The following is a 12,741-nucleotide window of genomic DNA, read 5'->3' on the forward strand; positions in this document are numbered from 1 at the left end:
CCCGAACCCGAATATTCAAATATATGGGAACCGAAGATCGACCCTATGCAGCGTATCGGTCTCAGTTTCGGTTAAATTTCGGTCCGGTTTTAGGGTAATTTCGGGTCGACCCTAATTGTGCACACCCCTAGTATCATGCTTGTGAATGAAAGCTTGTTGGTACGTGAACGATCTTCGGATATTGCACGTATTGACAAGGGCGGTACGTATATGAAAGATAATTGTGTATAATAGATATATGTACAACATATGAGTTTGTATAAATGATTAAAGGAAGTATAGGGATACTACGGGTATGTAGAGATAGTATATACGTAGATGAAGAAGTAAGGATCAGACCCTAATAATATCTGAGATAGAGAAGAAAGGGATCAGACCCTACTAATATCTGAGGTAGAGAAGAAAATAGGGATCAGACCCTAAAAATATATGAGATAGACAAGAAAGGGACTATACCCTAATAATATCTGAGATAGACAAGGAAAAAGGGATCAGACCCAAATAACATTTGAGATAGACAAGAAATGGACCATACCCTAATAATATCTGAGATAGAAAAAGGAAAAAGGGATCAGACCCTAATAATATCTGAGATAGACAAGAAAGGGATCAGACCCTAATAATATCTGAGATAGAAAGGATAGTAAATAAATAGTATGGAAGAAATAAAAATATGTATGTATGTATGAAATAGGAGTAATACTTAAGGTACTTATTGTGTATCTACGAATGCATATATGAAGATAAATGTATGTATTGTATGATGTATGACTAACTAGAACTCACTCAGCGTAGTTGACTATTAGTATGCGCGCAGGTATATATGTTTATTGAGCTGGCATGAGGATGGCACATGGCATGAATTGAACGGCTGGCATTTGAAGATGGAAGAAATTATGTTTTAAATATCTATGTTTTAAAGAAAAGATTAAATGTTTTGTAACAAATGATTTAAGTTAACGTTTCTGCGAAAGTTTTAATTAACTCTGATATTTAGAACTGTGTTTATGAGTAAATCCAACATCAAAAGTACGGCTACCGGGTTCGGGGCCTTACAAGTTGGTATCAGAGCAAAGTTCGTAAGATTTAAGCATCCTACATGCTTAGACTCAAAAAGAGAATGGGATTTAAGTAATAAAAAGAAGATGATGCCAGTTCAAGATAGCCATGTGTTACTCAAGTAAGCTCGGTAAAGGTAAAGTGTTTGATAATGTTTGATTAATTGTAAAGAAAAAACATGTGAATGATAAGGATAGGATTTATTGATTGTTTGATTGATTAACAGTTTAGAAGTAGAAACCAGCACAAGTGAAATCATAAAGGGAAGTATGTAGAACTTGAGGAGTAATGCAAATAGTTAATTACACAATATCAATGACCGACTTAACGCTAGTCATAATATCGCTGAAATATAAAACTGTGATGGAAGGACAATTTGGTCAATATGATTCTCTGCTTAAACTCACCAAAAATACAAAAACATGTACTGCTTTTGAAAAACATACAAAAACACAAAAATATTTTATGTTCTGCGTTATGTTTGCTTTTCGGATGTTAAACTATAAATATTTTGAAACAAAAATGAAAAATTTCAAAAAGATTTTATTATTTTCGTTTACATATTATTTAATTTTTATTAAGTCAAGTGTTTTGAGCGTAAAACACGATAAGGTATTTCAACTTATCACGTTGGGTAAGATTCTTAAAGTATAAGGTCATCGGGACACGAGTTTCGATGAGTTATCTATTCATTCTTTATTCATTTAATTCTTTACTTTATTAAATTATTTAAATATTATTTATTTTCAATATTTAATTTTAAATTAACTTGAAAAGGACTAAAATTGTCAATTTTTTATTATGGATAACGAATCGGGTTCATTCCAATAACGAATTACTTCAATTCGTTAACATCTAATTCGCTTCCACCACTCTGTAAAGAGTAACCCAATTCGTCATCTAATTTATAACGAATTAAACTTGAATTATAGTTGATTTGTTATTACTTCATGTAAGTTATAACGAATTACTTGTTTGTTGCCACGTGTTACGAAGGAGATAGCGAATTGGCTAATTCGTTAATTCAAAATTAATGAATCAGCTGATTCGTTGTCTTGGGAAACGTGCCAAGTCGTCCTATTTAGAGAACAATGCCAATCGATTCTTCTTCATTCACTGTTTCCATTTATTCCATACTATATAAACTCTCGCAAATTTTTTCTAGAAATTTCAACCCTCATTATATATATTTTTATCATCATTTTAGCTTTGTAAAGTATCGAGGATCATAAAGTGTTGTTTTTCGTCGATTCTTATGACCATTTCAAGGGTATTTTGATCGATTTTCTAATCGGTTTTTAACTTATAAACATAAACATCAATTAATCTAAGTTATACTAAAATCCAGTCAAAATAGACAACACAAATCGATTGATGATGTGTTTCCGAGAGGATTAGGGTCATTTTTACGGTTCCATATCGTGTATTATGGTGTAATTGATTCTGGGGTTGAATGTTGACTTTCAATGTTCTTGTCAATTTTGACTTTGACTCCAGATAGTCTAAATTAAGCATTATTGGTGCCCATTCGTTATAGGCTAACGAATTGGAACTCATTCGTGTTCAATTCGTTACTGATGATTTAACAAATCAACTCCTTCGTGAAAACTAATAACGAATCACTTCACACTCATTCATTAATTCGTTATCTTTTCAACAATGATTCGTTATATCTGATTCGTGTTATCTCCATGATAACGAATTACCCAATTCGTTATAACGAAGCACCTAGTTCGTTATAACGAACCAGACAGAATAACTAATGACATTAAAATTTAATTTAAATAAAAAGTTTAAAATAATTTTATATTATTTATTTTTCATTTTACTAAATCTCGGGTTTATGTATTTTCAGTTATGGCTGACGAGATCGTTCAGAATTCTTCTATTGTTGAGAAACAACCGGTTCAGTAACAACAAGTACCAGATCTTCCATTGCTACCGTTCAACAAGAAGCATAACATATGTGCTTTTGTTGGTACAAACTTTGTTGACAAGGATTTGTTTGGCGACTTGGTGGACTTCATAAGACGAACTCGTATTTATTATGTTGTGACTGCTAGGCAGACCGTTCATTTTAGCATTGTTCGTCCATTCTGGAACTTGGCACGGTACATTGAGTCTGAGAACCACATTTTTGTTGAGGTCAACGAGCAGCCTATCACTATTACTCATGGGGTCATCAGAAGGGTGTTGTAATTTGAGGATAATATGGATAACCCGAGCGAGTTTGATAAAGAGATGATTCGTGGTTTGTTCGGTCAAGTATCCTATGCTGGCGACCTTGACATGTCCATGTATAACAAGGCGTACTTGTGTCCCACATACAAGTACTTATTACATGTTCTAATTCATTGCCTTGGTGGATGGAATTGCCTTGTTATGAATCGACGCGGTAAATTTTTAATGTGTCCACAGTTTATTCAGTTGATCGTTCAAGACCTGATTCCAAATTTGGTGATCGATCATACTTTGGTGGAAGATGTGCTTAAGTTAGAGCACATGACTGCTGATACTGTCAAGAGGATGAAGTCGTATAGGAGAGATCCTCATCCAAGGTACAAACGCTTGATTGGTCACTTATCTAATCCAGCATATGTATGTCCTTCTAATAATCGTTGGATCCACGATGATTCGGATTCTGAGCGTGAAGAGGGTCCAGGTGGGAACGATGGGGGAAATGATGATAGAGATGATGGTGATGACGGTGGGGATGATCACCAACGACGTGCTGAAGCTGAAGCTGAAGCAGTGGTTGTTCAAGCTGCTCAATGGAAGCGTAAAGGAAAAGTGGTGGCTACTGGTGAGCCATCTAAGCGTCATATAACCGAAGGTTCTTGAGTTTCATTTGGTCGTCAAGTTCCTAAGTCATTTGCTCCTCAAAGACCGGTTGTGCCGCTTACTACTAGCACCCCGGAATTAACATTGACAACCACACTTACCTCGGATCCTAGGGTTGTATGATTCCTCAATCAGTTCTATCTACACTACCAAGGCCTACCGCTACTACATCGCTGGTTTCACCAACACCGACTATGATGCCGACCCCGCCTATGGACATTTCGTTAAAGAGGCTTAATCGTCCTCAAGGTCCTGTGCAGCCGATCCCTCCATCTTTCCAAGATAAGCCCCAGGAAAATCAAAAGAACATGCCCTTGAGTATGATTCATCTTTATGAGAAACAAATGGAAGCTGACCGTCAAGCTCAAGAGCAAATGCTGATAAATCTACGTCGGCTGATGAGTTATGTCTCTTTTTATTAATAGGAGAATAAAGCCCTTCGTGAGATTGTTACTGCTCAGGGGTGAATATGAAGGAACAAAAGGTTCTTACTCTACAGCTTACGTGCAAAGAAGATGTATTAAAGAATCTGAAGAATGACGATGAAGATTCTGATGCCTCGGGTGCTAGAGGTTGTGAGCCGAAACAAGCTCATGGATCATCCTTCGGTGCGGGAACAAGTGGGGCTGCTGGTGATGTGGATAAACAGATAGTCGTTTATCAAGACTCAACGAATGTTCAAGCAATCGAGTCGATAAAGTCTAATATTATACTATTTATGGATAACGAGGTGGGACAGTTTGTTGACAGGTCCCTGACACTTGAGCAGATTTCAAGACTGCTGGGTTTAAATGATGAAGAGCTTGACGTGTTAGAAGCAGAAGAGGATGTAGAAGTGTTGATCGATGAGGAAGTCTTACAAGATTCGACGATCCCTATGAATACGTCGTTTATTTATGAAGATAAGGAAGTTGAGATTGAGGATGTGACAGCAGAGCAATACCCCGATCTCTATCAACGATCCAATGTTGATGAAGGTATGCCTACCTTTAATGAAGAAAACGTTAAAGCTGTTGAAGACCATCTGGAGAAGGTGTCAAAGGGTAAAGGCAAGACGTTTGAGTGGAATCCTGATCCGTCTATTGCTGATATCCAAGGTTGGTTTGCGTGCAGAAACAAGGGGGCACGTAAGATTATTGAGGCGTACAAATATGTGGACGAAGAAGAGAAGCAGGATGTTGTCGCACGCGCTAAAGCTAATCGGAAGACATCCTTTAAAGCTGTGTCGACTGTTAAAGGTGATATCGTATCCTGGCTTTATGATTCTGAATTAAAGGTCTGCATTGTCAAATGGGAGAACGGTTTTCAGTATTATCAGAACATCACCAGAACATCACGGGCGTTCTCTCATTACCGCGTTGGGATGCGCGTACCCTCGTGAATCGACCTTTCATGAACCGTGGTGGAAATCAGAATGCAGAATGGTTTCACCAACATATGTTGTTCGAAGTAAACTGCGGGTTCAAGTTCTGTAAGCCGCAGATTCCAATCCGTAAACGTATTGATGAGATTGATCCACGTACGGGTTTGAGGAAGCTTGTGCTTAAGGTAAAACCGCCAAAGACGATGAAATAAGTACTAGTGAAGACGTTTCCACTGAGTTTGCATCTCTCCTTCAACCGATGAAACTATGAGAACCGTACTGGCGAAGCCATCATTGTCCTTGGAAAAGGTTTGAAGACTGAATTTATTCGATTTATCGATCCAATGTGGCTCGTTAATTTATCCGAGACTGGCAATGATGTATTGTTCGTGAATAAGATATTGCTTGAGCGCCATGAAGACTACAATTTGGCTATGCAATTCCAACGTGTTGTACGTGTGTTTAACGAATCTGAGATTCATAGTTGCAGAGACTGGCAATCAAAGCGCTTCAAGTAATTTAAAGACAAAGAGCTCAAGACGAGGGGGTGTTTTTTAGTGCACGGTTTTGTCGTCTCGATTCTTTGTATTTATCGTCTTGTATTTATTATTATTTTAATGAAAGGATATTTATCTTTATAGTTAGTTCATTAATGTAAGGCTAATTCGTTAAGGATGTTTAATGAATGGGCTGGTAGGTCGTTATGTATGTTCCCATTCGTCATGGAATGTTGACGACTGGGGCATAACGAATCAAAGATTCTTCATGTTTCCTTTATTGAGTCTGTAAGTTAACGAACTGGACACCAATTCGTTACGGGATGTGTAACGAATTAGTTCCATCGTCTATATATAGGGGTGTTCATACCCCTGTTAATTTAAGTTTTGATTATAAACTAACGAACCACAGTCTAAGTGTTCTCTCGATCAATTCTTCATATAAGCTATTACTTAATACACATAATACAATCAATATATATATATATATATATATATATATATATATATATATATATATATATATATTAATACTAATTAAGAGTATAACAATGAACTAGATCCTATTAAGGTATAGTAGATCTACGATTGATAATCAATATCATCTAGATTTGAATCGTGATTAACATTGGTAATAGGTGACATTATGGTCGTTTGCTTAGGTGTCGGAGTGGTGTTTGAAGGGACTTGTTTCGGTGGTGATGTTGTGGCGAAAGCTGCTACTGGAACAAGGTGGAGGGGCTTCCCACGCGGTTCTGATTGATTGGATCTCGTTGTAGACAATTTGCAACATGAACTCCGGTCTCGCAAAGGATTCATTCACCCAATGACAAAACTCGTTTGCGGATAGAGTTTGAGCGGCCATAAGTCCGGGGGGGGGGGGGGGGGGGGTCACGGCAGCTCTGATACCATTGTTGTGGTTCCAACATGACCCCCAGTCTCTAAATATCATAGTGAATTAAAACTTTCCGCAGAATATAAAAACATCAAGCATTCATTACAAAGTATTAAATTCTTGTCTTTAAACATTCAAATTGTCGTAACATAAAACATCACAACCTTTCTTTACTAGATGCTAGTCTACTCAGTCCATGCCATGTGCCTTCCTCAAGCTAGCTCTTTCATCCGTCAACTATGTTGAGTGAGTTCTAGTTAATCAGGTAACAAACATTTCATACACTTACTTACATGTACGCATCCGAGATACATATTATATACTTTACATGTTTACCTTTCTTTCGTACATTCATACATACATTCTTTCATACTACATGCATAACTATCTTTACCATCTCAGATATTAGTAGGGTCTGGTCCATTCATTCTCATATATTAGTAGGGTCTCATGCCTTCTGTCTCAGATATTCTATCACACCCTAACCTAAGGCAGAAATGTCGGGGCGCGAACTGATTATTAACAGCTCTCAAGATACTATCATGCAATAATTTAAAAGTGGCAATACCTATTAATTTAAATTAAATTAAATAACCAAATAAATCCAAACAATGTTAAATTACAAAGTACAAATCATTAAGCAAAAACAAATAAATTTAAATTCAAGTCTTGATAAATTTATGTGTTGTTAAATTTATGTCTTGATAAAGTTATTCTAACTTAAAGCAACATTAAATTTCCACCAATGTTGCAATCAATTCAATCCAAAACCTGCATATGCGTATAAATAGATATATTTTGTCAACACTAGGTTTAGTGAGTAGTTAGTTAAATATAATATAAAAAAATGAGAAAACTGACCTTATGAGATATACAATCAATCCAATGAGCAATTAACGAGTGTCGATAAAATCATTGCCATGCGAAGTGGGCTTTGGGTACTACGACGGTCATATCATCATACTAATATGTGAATATGATGGACCTATCTGAATGCGTGCAAATAAAACAAGTTATCATATAGCAATTTAGGCAATTAACTGATATCACACAAGGTTTATAGTTGCTAATGTGAATACTATTAGTATGTAAATAATATAACACGCATATATCCCCAAAACATGTGAAAATGGTAAAAATAGGGGAGTGACTATTCACCTTATCAAATAAGCGAAGGAATGATTTTGACAAGAAGATAACAGTTAGTCGTCATGCTTGTCGAGAAATATCAACGGAAAATCATATGCAATAATAATGGCGGAAAAAACTACGGATTAGTGAATGGATTAATAAAGAAATTGAGATATGAACTAAAGTTGTAAGTATTACTTTTAACTAAAGTTGTAATAAATAATATAGAAAATATTTGTTTATAAAATACTTGTCCAATAACTATTTTAACATGCTAAATAATAAGATTATATTTTAATTATGTAATTTAAATTAATAACCTTATTCAAATCTTTATTTTTATAATCTTTAACAATCTTTAATACCTATTATATATGTATATATGTGTGTGTGTGTGTGTTTGTGTGTGTGTGTATATATATATACTAGTAAAAAACCTGTGTGATGCGGCGGGGGCAACATTTCACGATGTTGTACTCGTTCTCTGTTACTTTATCAATCATCTTGTGATATATTGTATAACACGCCATTCGTAGCATAGTTGTGATATATATCAATAATCAAGGTTGTTTTAAGTACATCTTTCGAGCTATTTCATAATTACAAAAATAGCATATAATTTGATCAACACTAAACTTTTTAGCAAAAGCCTTTCCTATTTGACCAAAGGATTATCTAGATAAGTTATTAAATGAACCAATTTTAAGTCAACAAAAGAGTCAAAAGAGCCGGTAGTATTTGAAGCAAAGATCCTAACTAATCCTTTGTTTTTAACCTATACGTCGCATAAGTTCATATTCACAATTTATGTACTTATATGCTGCATATCCTTCTTTTACCTGAAATTTCACTTATGCTCCCGTATATGTTTATGGCGTATAAGTTTTTAGCGGATAAGTCTTCCGGTGTATAAGTCATTTCCAACGCATAAGTCTACAAATGCGCTGTATATGCTATATAACATATGCGCCGCATATACATATACGCACCAAACTGCAGATCTGGTTATTTTAAATGCGTTTTAAGTTCTTTTCCACATTTCAGGAGTTGTCGGCCGCTATTGGCCGCGTGTTTGGCAGGAATTTGAGTATTATTTATCCAAGTAGCCTCAGTTGATCTATATCTAACCTAAGGTGGCCTTTAATCTCGTTTAATCACCAGATTCGTTCTAGATCTTGATTCAAACAGCTCAAACGACGACCCGGGGCTGCGATGTCGGGTACTATGGTGTTGGGTCAGCTGAGATAAATTATATCCTACCAAGTTCCATGCATACCGACTTCGTTTACCCGTCCTTTTAACACAAACATTGCGTACTCGTTTTACCAGAAACGTTCCAACTAACCCAATTACTAGCAAGTTCATTACTTTATCAATAATCATGATCCGTCCTATTATCCTACAAATTTTCATGCAAATCTGTACACGAAAACAAAACTATTTTTAACAAAAACGTTCCTTTGAGGTTTATGTTCGAAATCACTCGAAAATACCAAAACCATATCAAACGAATTCAAAATTGAGTGAATCAAGTGGCTACGAAACCGTTTCGGAATTATCTACAAACCCGTCAGCTCACCATCACCGGAAACTGCCGCTATAGTTTCCGGAAAACCAAAACTGTTGCCGTAAATCTTCATTTTAGTTGTTACGGTTTTGTTGATAAAAACTGGCCATCCCGATCTCTAATAGAATATCTGATCGGTGGTTAGATCTCCGATGGTTAGATCTTCGGGAATCATCTTATCTTTATGGGTTGCTCTCTCAAAAACGAGAATTTTTGTAAAGAAGGAGTCTGGAGGCTAGGATGGTTATAGCTGAGATGTTGGCTATATTTGTAGGAAGAGGGTAGGGTTTCGTGTTTGACTTTCCATCTAATGACACTTAACACCTTCAACTTTAGATAATTACATTTATCTCTTATGCTTCATTTAAACCCCGATTCATTTAAAATATCAAACAAAATTCGGGATGCTACACGATTGGCCAGAGAAGATTATAGGGAAACCAGATTAGAATTATAGAAAGATGATCAGATAAGTTTCATAATTTTCTTCCTATCCATCAATCAAATAAGCGTTCCTTAAATAAAGATTACAAACAACTACTTCCACTAATAACATGGTGAACGTGGGACAATAACCTACCAACTCCAATCCTTAATTAAATCAAATAAAACATGTGACTGTTAAATGAAAATAACCTAGGACAACTCCAACATGATTTACTAAATAATTAAACTTAAATAAATAACATGCATGTCCCAAGAGAATGCACATAACAATATTGTTTACAAAACACACTTTATCTGGTTCCCAGTATACCACCCCAAATGCCATACTCTCTCTCTCTCTCTCTCCCTCTCTCTCTCTCTCTCCCTCTCTCATTATCTCTCCCCCTCTCTCACACACACTCTCTCTCTCTTCTCTTTCTCTTTCCTCCCATCACAAAACCGGTTTTATTATTAACCCAGCCTAGCCCATCTCTCCTAGACCTTATCATGCATTTCCTATATGTCATCTTACCATTATGGATGGTGTAATGGAAAAACCATCGATTGGAACCTAAAAACAAGAAAGATCCTTACATTAGGTTTTTATATTAAACTCTGACAGTTTTATTGGACATAAAAAGTCTTAGAGAAACGGTTCTCACAAAATGACCACTAATACGATGGTGTAGGGAATATAACTACAATTGTTAATTCTTACGACAACAACACATTGCAGGATATCCCATACAAACACTGTCATCAAAACCTAAAGTCCGGAAAAGTCTTTTGCAATCCGTCTTAATTTCACCATAAAATCCTCGACATTTTATTACTTGAGTTGTATACAAATAAAATTCGATTAGTATGTTTCATCGTTGTAATGTTTTTTGGAACACTAAAGAAACTTCACAAACATATAGACGGAATTAATGCCATGACAAAAAATGCCAACATAAAAAACGCCAACATAAGAAAACATTTTGACTTGAAAGCCATTAGTGATTTGATATTTAATATTTGATATATTTTGATACTATTTTAATATAGAGAATACAAAGATGATAGTTGTTATGATTATAAGACTAGTTATATTATGTATATTTAATACAAAAGATATCAATATAAAGATATCCACTTTAGCTAAAAATAACTTAACACAATATTACATTAATATGATATGCCCTCACTAAAAATATGTGATGATATTTAATTTGACACCACACAATGTCTTGATTCAATAAGGATTTTTATTTTTATTATTATATGAATGTAGCTAGTAAAAAGATCCTATCAAGATGATGTTTTAATCAAATTAAATTCCTATAAAAAGTAAATTAAAAGTATATATATAGGTGCGTGATTAAGTGGTAACTCCTTTTAAAAATAGAACTAAAGAAACAATAAAAAAATTTAATTTTGTTTAAATATTTTACAACTTTTTATTCATTCATCTTTCTTGTATGGTTATATTCTTATAAGTCTTCCAGCGTATAAGCCATTTCCAACGCATAAGTCTACATATGCGCCATATATGCTATATAACATATGTGCCACATATGTTTGGACAACATATGCGTCGTATATGTTACAAACATATACGCCGTATATACGTATACGCTCCAAACTCCAAATCTGGTTATTTTAAAAGCGTTTTTAGACGTTTTCCGCGTTTCCGGCGATGTTGGCCGCCGCGTTTGGCCGGAATTTGAGTATCGTTGATCCAAGTAGCCTCGGTTGATCTATATCCTAGCTAAGGTGACCCTTAAGCTCGTTTAATCACCATATTCGTTCTAGATCTATATTCAAACAGCTCAAACGACGTCCCGGGGTTGCGGTGTCGGGTTCTATGGTGTTAGGTCAGCTAAGATAAATTATATCCTACCAAGTTTCATGCATACCGACTTCGTTTACCCGTCCTTTTCACGTACCAAACAGTACTCATTTTACCCGAAACGATCCAACTAACCCAATTACTAGCAAGTTCATTACTCTATCAATAATCATGACCCGTTCTATCATCCTATAAATTTTCATGCAAAACCGTACATGAAAACTAAACATTTTTAACAAAAACGTTCATTTGAGGTTTATGTTCAAAAACACTCGAATAGACCCAAACCATATCAAACGAACTTGGAATTGAGTGATTTAAGAAGCCACGAAACCGTCGCGCAACAATTTACAAAACCATCAGCTTGCCATCACCGAAAACTGCCGCTACAGTTGCTTGAAAACCAAAATTGTTGCCGAAAATCTTAACTTTTAGTTGTTATGGTTTTGCTGATATAAATCAGACTTCCCGACCTTTGATCGAAGATCTTATTGGTGTGAATACCCGTTTTAATGCCATGAATACTAAGTTAAATTTTGAGACCGACCCGATGTAACGATTCCGACAAAACCAGGTATACCCTAACCGGTAGACGTTAGTTACGTCATATGTAATGTCGGGTACATGAGATACCATGGTAATTATACGAGAATACATGGTTCATTGTATTGATTGTACGTAAATATATAATTCACCGTATTGAATCTGCGATCAAACGATCGATAGTTATTGAAACTCGAATGAATCGATGGTTCAAATGGAGACGAGATATATGATATTTAGTAATGTTACGAAGTATTAAAGCTTCGGGATAAGTGGATTAAGGCACAGAAAAAGGATTTCGATTTATTAGTACGTCGGTACGATAAACGAAACCTTTAACATCAAACCAAGCAAGAGACGATGGATCAAGCCGAAAAAGATGCACAATTATCGACAATATGATGTGTTAAGTCAATAAATGTCATGGTTTAAGTTTTTAAAGTTTTTAAATCGGTTTTATATAAATTTTATTTTTAAGCCGAAAAACGACCGTTTTGGCCTCGTTTTAAGTCGAATTAAACATTTAACCGAGACACGAACTGAACCAGATTATCCACAACATTATCCGGATTACACAATCCAAATGAG

This window comes from Bidens hawaiensis, unplaced genomic scaffold (genome assembly GCF_021521415.1).
Source record: "Bidens hawaiensis isolate Kalapana, Puna unplaced genomic scaffold, B.hawaiensis_p1.1 tig00006392_1, whole genome shotgun sequence".
In the NCBI taxonomy this organism is placed as follows: Eukaryota; Viridiplantae; Streptophyta; class Magnoliopsida; order Asterales; family Asteraceae; genus Bidens; species Bidens hawaiensis.